Raw genomic sequence first — 12,400 nt, forward strand, 5'->3', positions numbered from 1 at the left:
CTGTATTGGGTGCGTATATATTTAGGATCGTTAGCTCTTCTTGTTGCATTGATCCTTTTACCATTATGTAATGTCCTTCTTTGTCTCTTTTGATCTTTGTTGCTTTAAAGTCTATTTTATCAGAGATGAGAATTGCAACTCCTGCCTTTTTTTGCTCTCCATTTGCTTGGTAGATCTTCCTCCATCCCTTTATTTTGAGCCTTTGTGTATCCTTGCATGTAAGATGGGTTTCCTGGATACAGCACACTGATGGGTTTTGGCTTTTTATCCAATTTGCCAGTCTGTGTCTTTTGATTGGGGCATTTAGTCCATTGACATTTAGGGATAGTATTGTTATGTGTGAATTTGATGCTGTCATTTTGATGCTACCTGGCTGTTTTGTTGGTTAGTTGATGCAGATTCTTGATTGTGTTGATGCTCTTTTACCATTTGGTGTGTTTTTGGAGTGGCTGGTACTGGTTGTTCCTTTATATGTGTAGAGCCTCTTTCAGGAGTTCTTGTAGAGCAGGTTTGGTGGTGATGAAATCTCTGAGTGCTTGCTTGTTCACAAAGGATTTTATTTTTCCTTCGCTTATGAAGCTTAGTTTGGCTGGATAGGAGATTCTGGGTTGAAAGTTCTTTTCTTTAAGGATGTTGAATATTGGCCCCCAGTCTCTTCTGGCTTGTAGGGTTTCTGCTGAGAGATCTGCTGTGTCTAATGGGCTTCCCTTTGTGGGTAACCCGACCTTTCTCTCTGGCTGCCCTTAGCATTTTCTCTTTCATTTCAACCCTGGTGAATCTGATGATTATGTGCCTTGGGGTTGCTCTTCTTGAGGAATATCTTTGTGGTGTTCTCTGTATTTCCTGGATTTGAATATTGGTCTGCCTTGCTAGTTTGGGGAAGTTTTCCTGGATAATATCCTGAAGAGTATTTTCCAGCTTGGATTCATTCTCTTCATCACATTCAGGTACACCTATCAGACGTAGATTAGGTCTTTTCACATAGTCCCACATTTCTTGAAGATTTTGTTCATTCCTTTTTGCGCTTTTTTCTCTGTTCTTGCCTTCTCTTTTTATTTCATTGAGTTGATCTTCGACCTCTGATATCCTTTCTTCTGCTTGGTCAATTCGGCTGTTGAAGCTTGCGCATGCTTCATGAAGTTCTCGTGTTGCGTTTTTCAGCTCCATCAATTCACTTATACTCCTCTCTTGCTGTCCATTCTCGCCAGTAGTTCGTCCAATCTTTTTTCAAGGTTCCTATTTTCTTTGCGTTGGGTTAGAACATATTCTTTTAGCTCATTGTAGTTTCTTACTACCCACCTTCTGAAGTCTGATTCTGTCATTTCATCACCCTCCTTCTCCATCCGGTCTGGTTCCCTTGCTGGTGAGGAGTTGTGATCCCTTTTAGGAGGAGAGGTGTTCTGGTTTTGGGAGTTTTCATCCTTTTTGAGCTGGTTTCTTCCCATTTTTGTGGGTTTATCCACCTGTTGTCTGTCTCTGTCCCAGGGAGTTGGAGCTTTATGAGTTTCCGTTGCACTACTGCCTTTTTTGATTTTTCTTTCAGGTCGGACCCGCCCAGCTAGCAGCATGCCTAGCCTCTGCCTGCCCGCAGGGGCTTTGCTGAGCTGCTGTGGGCTCCGCCCAGCTGCCCTGAGCTCTTCCCTGTAGTCCTTTTTATATGGGCGTAGTTAGAACTGTCTCGGCAATGGTGGCCCCGCCTCTGTTATGGCGGACTCTCTCTGTTGTGGCAGGTTGCCTCGGCAACGGTGGGTTGCCTCGGCAATGGCAGCCTGCCTCCGTAGCGGTGGAAAGTCTCAGTAATGGCGGAAGCCCCTCCCCCACGGAGCCGGACCTTCCCGGTTCAGCTGTGCTTGGTTTGAAGGGCTCAACCCAGAGGGTTTCCAATTACTGTTTTTGTTTTCATTGTTTTTGGGGTTGGAGGGGTGGGACCAACCGAGCCTGATCACCTGGCTCCCTGACTCAGAGTCTTTTCTTTTAAGTTGAACGACCCCGCGTTCCGGTCGCTTGTTGAAAAGGCGCCGGGATCTCCTGTGCTGCGACTCACGGAGTCGGCTCTGCTCTCTACTTTCAAGATGGTGCCTTGTTGCTTCATCCTCCAAATGGGAGAAACACTGTGTCCTTACATGGTGGAAGGCAGAAGGAACTAGCTAGTCGGATGCTGCTGCATGAAGTCTTTTTTACTTTTTGGAAAAGAGTCCTGAGTTGGGATCAGAAAATCTGAGTTTTTGTCCCAGCCTCAATACTGTAACAGTTTAATAAGTTTTCAGCTGCAAATCACAAAACTCTATCTGAACTAGCCAAGGCAAAGAGAGAAGTATTTGCTGTCTAAACTAGGATCCCCAAGCAGTGACTCTTAACTGCAAACACAACTGTATCCAGGGATTCAAATAATAGCATTGGAACTCTGTCTCTCTCACTGCATCTATCAGCCCTGTCTGCCACTGTCTTGGCTTTATTCTTGGTAGACTCATTGCATTTGACTGTAAAAATGGCTCCTCCCAACTCCTATATTTTTCTTAACACTAGAGAACACAAAAGTAGATAAATTTGCTTGGCATCCATATAAATTTCTAAGTGAGGATGTTGTTGGCCCTGTTTGGGACAGGTGCTTGATCATGAACTCATTACTAGGTCCAGGATAATGTTATATTTGGAAGGGCCAGTCTGGGTCTGGAGTGCATTTCTGCAGTAGGCAACACGGGACAAAGTGCTTAAGCAACCTATCAGTGGGACACATTTATTCCTGCATTGAAAAGGGAAAAAGATGCTGTTCGAGTAGATGTAACAATTCTCCACAACAACCCCTTAAACCTTCCAAATATAAAACACATTTATGCCCCTTCCAAAGGCAGGCAACCCAAGCCTCATCTATTTACCCCATCCAGCTCAAAGTTCCAATCTTCTCGGTGGATGTGCAACCTTCTTCATCAAGTCCAGATGTGGCTCCTGGTAAATAAGTCAAACCAAAAGCAAATTAGCTGACCTTATGTAAGTCCCCCCCGCCGACCCCTAGCCTCACAACATGCACACAAAACACTCATTACAGGTTGAGCATCCATAATCCGAAAATCTAAAATACAAAATGCTCCAAAATGTGAACTTTTTTCATGTAGGAAATTCCACATCTGATTTTACGAGATGGGTCATAGTTAAAATGCAATCAAAACTTTGTTTCATGAACAAAATTATTTAAAATATTGCATAAAATCACCTTCAGGCTATGCATACAGGTATATATATGAAAAATAAATGAGTTTTGTATTTAGGGTTGGATCTATTCCCCAAGATATCTCATCATGTATATGCTAATTTCCCAAAACCCAAAAGAATTCAAAATCTGAAACACTTCTGTTTCTAAGCATTTCAGATAAGGGATATTCCACCTGTATATATTGTGAAACAAGGGCAGGCTACTAGCAATAAAAAGCTTCCATTTAAGACAGGAAAGGATGGTAAACTAGCTGCCTCTAGTCCTTAGCAATGATGAAACCCTTGACCTAGTAGTAGAGGAAGCTTCTTGATTTGACCCTAAATATATGTTCTAGGATCTACTTGCCTTTGGCCAGTTCTGCAACCCAGTAAACAAAATCAAAATTATTTCCTAGACATGCTCTTAAATTCTGCATGATTATTTATTTTCTCTCTCAACTTAGTATTGGCTAACTGGAGGCCATCTCAAGCAGTAGGCATGTCTAGGAAGACAGCAAACTTAATACGAATTCCATCACAAACTGGGGTCCTTCTTGTTAACTGAGAAATCTCTGGGGGCCTTTGTTATTCACCATCTTCTCACTGCTATTTCCTGCACTTTGGGATCCAGAAGTAAATAACTCTTCATCCGTATGTGCCCCACATTTCTGGACTGTCTCTCTTCCCTTTTTTTTCTTTGCAATGCTTGCCTGAGGAGCATCTCTTTCTTGGAGTTCTTGGAATATATCCAGAATAAACCAACACACACTGACATCAGCCTCTTTCAAATTTTTGTCCAGGGCAATAGATGCCAAAGGTACTTCTGCCTTCTAATTGCTGTAGGCAACCATTTCAGCAAGGATTTTTCTTCAGCATCTGGGATATCTGATCTGGCCACTCTGTTTCCTCGCCATCTGAAAACCAAATGCTAAGCCATTGCCATATATTTAGGTTTTTATTACAACAGCATACCATTTCAAGTATTCATAGGGCAAGCTACACTGCTATAACCAATTCATATAAATATATATGATGTTGAAACACTGTGGAGGTTTATTCTTGTTTACATGTCAGTCTGAGGTAAACATGTCCCTCATTCTTGGGTGGCACTTCTCCACATGGTGAATCAGAAACCCAGGTTTGTCAGGTTCCCTTTGTCTTGTGGACCTACCATCTCATTGCTGTTGTCTTCATTCAGTCAATAGAATGGAAAAAAGAGAGCATGGGAGATCCTACTCACTTCTTAGACGCTTCAGCTCTGAAATGACATACATTATTCCAAATCATCCTTTTGAGTAGAATTCAGTAACTAGGAGTGCAGGAGAGAGTGAGAAAAGTAGTCTAGTTACAAGGCCAGGAAGAAAAGGAAACAAATGATTAGTAAACAGCAGGGAGTCTCTGTTGTGCTGAGTATAAAAAACAATGTCTAAAGGGAAGGAGTGGTTAATTCTGTCAGCTGAAGCTTGGGGAGCAAATCCTTGAGGGCTGATATGCAGCTAAGTGACCTGAGTAGCTGATGATGTTAGAGAATATTTTTACGGAGGTAATAAGATAGAAGCTAGATTTCAGGTGTTGAGGAATGGATGGGAAGGGAAGAAATGAAGGCAGCAAGTACAGTTAACACTTTCAAGACTTTTGTCTATGAAAAGCAGGAAAACAATTGGGAAGCAGGAAAGTGTTGGGAAATGGAATAGATGGAGGCTTTAAAATTTTTTTTTATTGAGAAGACTCAAGTATGTGTAAATATTGATGAGAAAGATACCAACACAGACACACAGATAAAGAGAGAGAGGGAATTTTGCAAAAAGACTAAATAAGAGATGGTATAAGGACCCTGAATGGGGGTATGTATTAGTCTGCTCTCATAAATTACCCCAAGACTGGGTAATTTATAAAGGAAAGAGGTTTAATTGACTCATAGTTCCACGGGGCTGGGGAGGCCTCAGGAAAGTTACAGTCATCATGGAAGAGGAAGCAAACACTTGCTTTTCCACAGGGCAGCAGCAGGAAGAAGTGCAGAGTGAAGGAGGATGGGAAAGCCCCTTACAAAACCATCAGATCTCGTGAGAACTCACTATCACAAGAACAGCATGAAGGTAACTGTCCCCATGATTCAATTACCTCCTACAGGTATCCTCCCATGACATGCGGGGATTATGAGAACTATAATTCAAGATGAGATTTGGGTGGGGACAAAGCCAAACCATATCAGGGTAGCTTCCTCTCTCATTCTCTTTCTCTCACTCAGCAACTCTCCCACTCTGCCTCTTTCCTTCTCACTCTCACTTTTATTCTCACCCTTGTGTTCTTTTAAATGCATTTTCCTTGCCATGATGGTAGAAAATGAATGACATCTGCTCTTGTCAGAATAGAAAAGAATAAAAATAATTGTTTTCCACCTAACAAATATGTTATTGGCTCCTCCTCTAGATAAAATATGCAACAAATGGAAAAATCAAATTAGTACTTCTGAAAGATGTCATGCCATATTAGACAAATCCCCTTAACTGAGCACTTGCTCTCTTGCAAGGTACAAGGCTACCCATTATCTCAAGAAAAATATTATTAACCCTAATTTTTACAGATAAGGGATCTTAGACTCAAGTGAGTTAAATATATGATCTGTCATCAATTAAGGCAGGACACAGAACACTCTCCATTTATTTTAAGCAGAAAGAGGTTTCATATTAGGATCTGGTTACTAAGTACATCATTGAGAGAGCTGAAGAAAACAACTTTAGCCTTGACCTCCAGCACTGATTCTCAGAAAACTGGTGCCAACATCATGACTATCCTTTTCACACCCTCTGGAACTGTTGATTCAAGAACATACTATGATAGTCATAATGTAGAAAGCAAAATGCCACTGCTGCTGCTATCCCCAGTGCCTCTGAACATCCAGAAGCAAAACTAGACATTAAAATGTTGCTTCAGAAAAAGAAATTCCCCAAGACCCTGCTTGCCAACAACAAAGGCTAAAAACAGGACAATAGCTCTGCCTCTTTTGCACATTTCAAATTTCATATGAGAGCATCTAACTGGGGGAACCTAATTTGCATACAAAAAAGTAGCTTCAAGGGAATCTGAGAAATATATTGGTTATATCTGCAACCTTTATAGAGTCATGAATCATACAGCATAGGGTTTAAATGGATACTAAATGCCAATTCACTGCCTCCACCGTAGATGGTTATCAATAACCTAGGATTAAAAAAAAAATCCCTGTTTAGTATTGTCATTCCTGGATACGACTATGAAAGAATTTCCAAATATAGAGTTCCACAACATTTTTATTCTGGAAGTTAATAGTTATGCTATAATGGTACATTTGGAATGTGCTAATTTAAACCAAGTTAAAATATTTCTTTAAGCAGGAATTCTTGGAAGCTTTGATATAGGCGTAGGTTATCTATTGCCACAAAAACACTAAATAACACCCCCAATAACTTGATGGCTTAAAGCAACAACCATTTACTGTTGCTTATAAGTCTATAGGTTGGCTGGATGGTGTGCAGATCTTGGCTTGCTTACATGTCTTGGAATTGTCTGGCAGTTGACTGCTCAGCCATAGTCTTGGCCACAATGACAGGGCAACTTGATTCTGCTGCCTGTGTTTCATCTTCCAGCAGGCTAGCTGGAAGAGAACAGCAAAGAAGCAAAAAGAGGAGTGGAAAAGCACAAAAGCATCAAGCTGGCTAACTTTCCCTGGTCCGAGGCAAGACATATAGCCAGACAAAAAAAATGGATCAAGGGGCAGGAAATATATTCCACATTTTGATAGAAGGAACTGCCAAAGTTACATTGCAAAGGACATAGGTGTAGGGATAGCTGGATAATTGGGACCTCACTATAATCAATTTACCACAATATGCTAATATGCAGTATAGTTATTCAAGAGAGGAATAACATAAGAAGAATTTTCCAAATTTTTAAACTAGGGAATACTCTTTTTTAATACAGATCTTTTAGGGATGCCAATTTGGAAATTATAAAACTATTGCAAAGTTAACTTATACACATTTATTTATATATTATATCCCTTTTCCCAAACACTTATCTACATTTTAAAAGAAACAAACAAATGAAAAACCCTGTTTTCCATAAACTATGTGTTAACTGTATTCTTTGGGTTTAGAGGGTACAGTGCTGGGGAACTACTCCATCTGCTACCAACAGAAGCCTTTCTAGGTGAAAAGCATTTCCTGTAACAAAGGGTTAAATTATAAAGGACAGAGGTAATCTTGACCAAGAAAAAAAGTACACCTAGTGTAGAGGCATATTATGGGTTGAATTGTGTACCTCAACAAAAGAAGTATGTTGGAGTCCTAACCACCAACAAGGTCAGAATGTGACATTACTTGATGATAAGGTGCTATAGTTTGGATACTTGTGCCTTCTAAATCTAATGTTGAAAGTAGGGCCTAATGGGAGGTGTTCAGGTCATGGAGGCGGATCCTTCACGTATAGATTAATACCTTCCCTGGGGAAGGGGGTGAATGGGTTCACACTTTTATTAGTTCCCTTGAGAGCCTGGCACCTCCCTCCCTTCTCTCTTGCTTCCTCTCTCGTAATATGATCCCTGCACACATGCTGGCTTCCATTCCCCTTCTGCCATGAATGGACAAAACTTGAGGCCCTCATCAGAAGCAGATGCCAGCACCATGCTTTCTTATACGATGTGCAGAACCATGAACCAAATAAATCTCATTTCTTTATAAATTACCCAGCTTTGGGGGTATTCCTTTATAGCAAGAAAAACAAACTGAGACAGAAAATCGGTACCAAGAAGTGGGTTATTGCTATAAAGATACCTGAAAATGTGTAAGCAGTTTTGGAACTGAGTAATGGTCAGTGGTTACAGAACTTGGAGAGCTCTGAAGAAGACAAAAAGATAATAGAGGTTGTGAACTTGTTAGAAACTAGTGAAGTGGTTGTGACCAAAATGCTGATAGAAACAGGGACAGTAAAGGCCCAGATGATGAGGTCTCAGATGGAAATAAGGAACTTATTGGGAGCTGGAGTAAAGATCACTCTTGTTACATTGCCACAGCAAAGAAATTGGCTACATTGTGTTTATGCCCTAGGGTTTGTAGAAGGCTGAACTTAAGAGTAATGCCCTAGGGTATCTAGTGAAAGAAACTTCTAATCAAGAAAGTCTTCAAGATGTGGTGTGGCTACTTTTAACAGCTTATGATCAAATACAGCAACAAGGGAATGATCTGGAAGTGGAATTTATAATTAAAAAGGAAGCAGTGTAAAAAACTGGAAAATCCTCAGCTTGGCCATATGGTAGAGAAGAAAAGAGCATTTTCAGGAGAGAAATCCAAGGGTGCTGTGGTGCAACCACTTGCTAGAGAGATTAGCAGGGATGAAAGGGAACTAGGTTCTAATCGTCAAGATTAAGGAGAAAAGAAAAAGCTCTGAATGCATTTCAGTAGGCCATCCTTCTGTCAGAGGCCAGAGGCCCAGGAGGACAGAATGGTTTCAGGGGACAGGCCTGGGGTGCCACTGTGAATCCTCCTCTCACAGCCCTTAGAAGCCAACACTGCTGACACCTTGATTTTGGACTTCCAGCCTCTAGAACTGTAAGACAATAGATTTCTGTTGTTTAAGCCACTCAGCTTGTGGTAGTCTGTTATGGCACTAATAGTAAACTAATGTAGGCCAGCTGTTGTTTTTACTTGCCTGTCATTCATTCCACCTATGGTTCCTTTGAGTAAATTCTTCTCCTGTCCTCTCAGTTCATGTGATTCTTCTGGATTTCATCCAATTTGTAGCTCCTGGAGTTAGCACGTGACTCAGGCCTAACCAATCATTGTGTCCAATCTCCCACACACAGTGGAAACATCAGAAGTTTTGCTGAAATTTTTCTTAGGATTGCTATGCTGATAGAATGTAGGCCTAGAGCTAGCGGTGCCCACTTTGTTAGCATAAAAAGAAACCCCCCTCCCCGCCCCGAGAATGAAGCCAATGTAAAGGAAAGTTAAGCTGAGAGATAGGGAGGAAAAAAGTGCTAATAATATGTAATGTGAGCATTCAGGCACAACGAGTCCTGAGCCTGTATAGTCTTGTACATTTTCATACATGGTCAATAAATTCTCTCTTATTGTTCATATTGGTTTGATTTAGGTTTTTCTCACTAGCAGCTGAAAGAGTTTCAGTTAAATGATATTGCTGCTTATACCAATTCACATCCAATTACCTCTTGACTTGCTCTGTTCATATTTTTTTCCTTCTTAACCTCATTCTAAATTCTTGATCCTGGAGGTCCTCCCCTCATTGGAGAGGTGAGGAGAAACTTCAGTACATCTCTTTGCCTCCTTGGTTTATTTGAAATTTGAAAAAAAGTTAACTTCCATTTGATTTTTTTTATATACAGACTTTCAATTCTGGGGTACATGTGCAGAACATGTGGGATTGTTACATAGGTATACACACCATGGTGGTTTGCTGCATCCATCCCCACATCACATGTATTAGGTATTTCTCCCAATGTTATCCCTCTCCAATCCCCCCACCCCCTGCTATCCCTCCCTTAGGCCCCCCATCCCCCAACAGGCCCCAGAGTGTGATGTTCCCCTCCCTGGGTCCATGTGTTCTCATTGTTCAACATCCACTTATGAATGAGAACATGCAGTGTTTGATTTTCTGTTCTTGTGTCAGTTTGCTGAGAATGATGGTTTGCAGCTTCATCCATGTCCTTGCAAAGAACATGAACTCATCGTTTTTTATGGCTGCATATTATTCCATGGTGTATATGTGCCACATTTTCTTTATCCAGTCTATCACTGATGGGCATTTGGGTTGGTTCCAAGTCTCTTCTATTGTAAACAGTGCCATAATGAACATATGTGCATGTGTCTTTATAATAGGATGATTTATAATCCTTTGGGTATATACCCAGTAATGGGATTGCTGGGTCAAATGGTATTTCTAGTTCTAGATCCTTGAGGAATCACCACACTGTCTTCCATAATAGTTGAATTAATTTATACTCCCACCAACAGTGTAAAAGCGTTCTTATTTCTCTTTCTTCTCTATATCTCCCTTTTATTGCACATTCAAACTCAATTAGGGAAGTTTTGCTTTAAAGTATGATGAATATTTAGCAAATGGCTTAAATTCTTTAAAGTGTCAAGCACATTTTGAAGAAACAATTTGAGGACAATCTAGATCTTGGTTAATCTTATCACTCATTACTGAGTACATTAAGTGCATAATTAAAATTGAGATGAAATACCAACAATGAATGAAAATGAGGAAAATTAACTAAAGACTTAGCATTCTCAAACATATCTTTTTCTTTTAGACTAAAAATATAAATTTGAAAATAAAGATTGGGCTAGAGCAGTGGTTCATGCCTGCAATCCCAGCACTGCAGGGAGCAGAGTTTAGTGGATTGCTTGAGCCCAGGAGTTCAAGACCAGCCTGGGAAAAATAAAGAAACACCATCTATACGAAAATACAAAACTTATTCAGGTGTGGTGGTCCATGCCCACAGTCCCAGCTACTAGGAAGGCTGAAGTGGGATGATTGTTTGAGCCCAGAAGGTCAAAGCTGCAGTCAGCAGTTAGCATGTCACTGTACTCCAGCCTGGGTGGCAGAGCAAAACCCTGTCTCAAAAGAAGAAAGGAAATACAATTTTTAAAATTGTACAATTAGAATGTATGTGAAATTTTACAGCTATCCATGAAATGATATACTGGGCAGGTTGTGTAAGAACGTAAAATGTGCTGAGCTGTCTGTGGTCCTGAAAAGTGCATTATTAAAAGCCATGGATTTTTTTATTATTTACTATTATCGTAAGTAATAATGAGACATTTTTCCTAAATGACAAAATTATTCTTAAAGAATGCTGAATAAAACAGACATTCAATTTCATCTTCCTGACTTTCATTACTCCCGAGAAGATAAATTAGTGGAGTAGATGACTTTCCTTATTCTGGCAGATAGCTTTAAATTATAATCACATGTAGCTACAAAGTAATAATAAATAAAAACAGTAAAAAGAAAATCACTAAATAGGAACTAGAATTTCCCATCTTCTTTTGGTCTTAATTTTTAGCTGTTTTGTAAAGAAAAACATCCAACTATCTTATCAAAGCTTAAATATTGTCACATAATATTTCTTTCTAAATCTTCATTTCTAATACTTATAAATATGAGCCTTTCAACAATGATGTCATTTCTTTCTATTATACATATTTTGATAAATAAATGTAGTTCTATATTTCTGATGCTTTCTCTACTTGAAGCTCTTCAGTTTGTGTTGTTTGTTTGGGCTTTTTTTTTTTTCTGTTAAAGTGAGAGGGGAGGAAATATTTCTACAATATGGGTGTCCATCTTGGTCACAGAGCTTTCTATAACATGGCTTCCCACAGGGTGGAAGTAAGAAATGTACCTGTGAAGAAATATTTTCCACTCATTTTACAGATTAGGAAAATTGGCATTCACAGCACATAACATTGTACAATAGGCAAGTTATGGGATCCAAACTTACAACTGCCTAATTTTATGTCTAGCATTAGCCTTCCTCAAGCAGTTTTCTTGATAACTTACCAATATAACAGGTTATTTCTTTGCACTGTATGATTATTCTCTACCATTTCAAGAAGGTGTTCTTTTCTCCACAGCCAGGCCATAAGCTCCTAAAGACTTCACCTCATGTTGCATCTTCTTTGATAGAGAGAAGTTCGTGACCTTGCGATCACAGTACAGGCTTTGCAGTTGGCCAGGCCAGGTTTTAGTTCTTGGATAGCTGAAATACTCTGAGCCTCAGTGTCCTCATTTATAAAATGGAATTAACATTAATTGTTATACAATTTGTGCAAAGAGTTCAGCAAGATATCTGATGCATGATGATGTTCAAGAAATGTTAGCCTTTATATGTATATGATAGGTAGATATGCAGATAGATGACAGACAGATAGATAGAAGCTCTGATGGATACTTAGCACATGGCTTAAATTCTTAACAAACAAGAAAAGATGTGGTATGTTGGGCATTGTGGAAGGTATGTGATGACTTAAATACTCAAGTAATATTAAATGCTTTATTGCATGCCAGACATTCTGCTAAGTTTTGAAGACAATAAAAGCAAGTATAACACAATAGTCTCCCTAGTTCTCAGAGGAGACTCTATTTTTTTAAACTTGACTTTAATGTTGGTTTGTGTGTACATACTTCTTTTTGCCTCATTCTACATGTTCTC

This window comes from Saimiri boliviensis, chromosome 7, assembly GCF_048565385.1.
Source record: "Saimiri boliviensis isolate mSaiBol1 chromosome 7, mSaiBol1.pri, whole genome shotgun sequence".
NCBI classification, from domain to species: Eukaryota; Metazoa; Chordata; class Mammalia; order Primates; family Cebidae; genus Saimiri; species Saimiri boliviensis.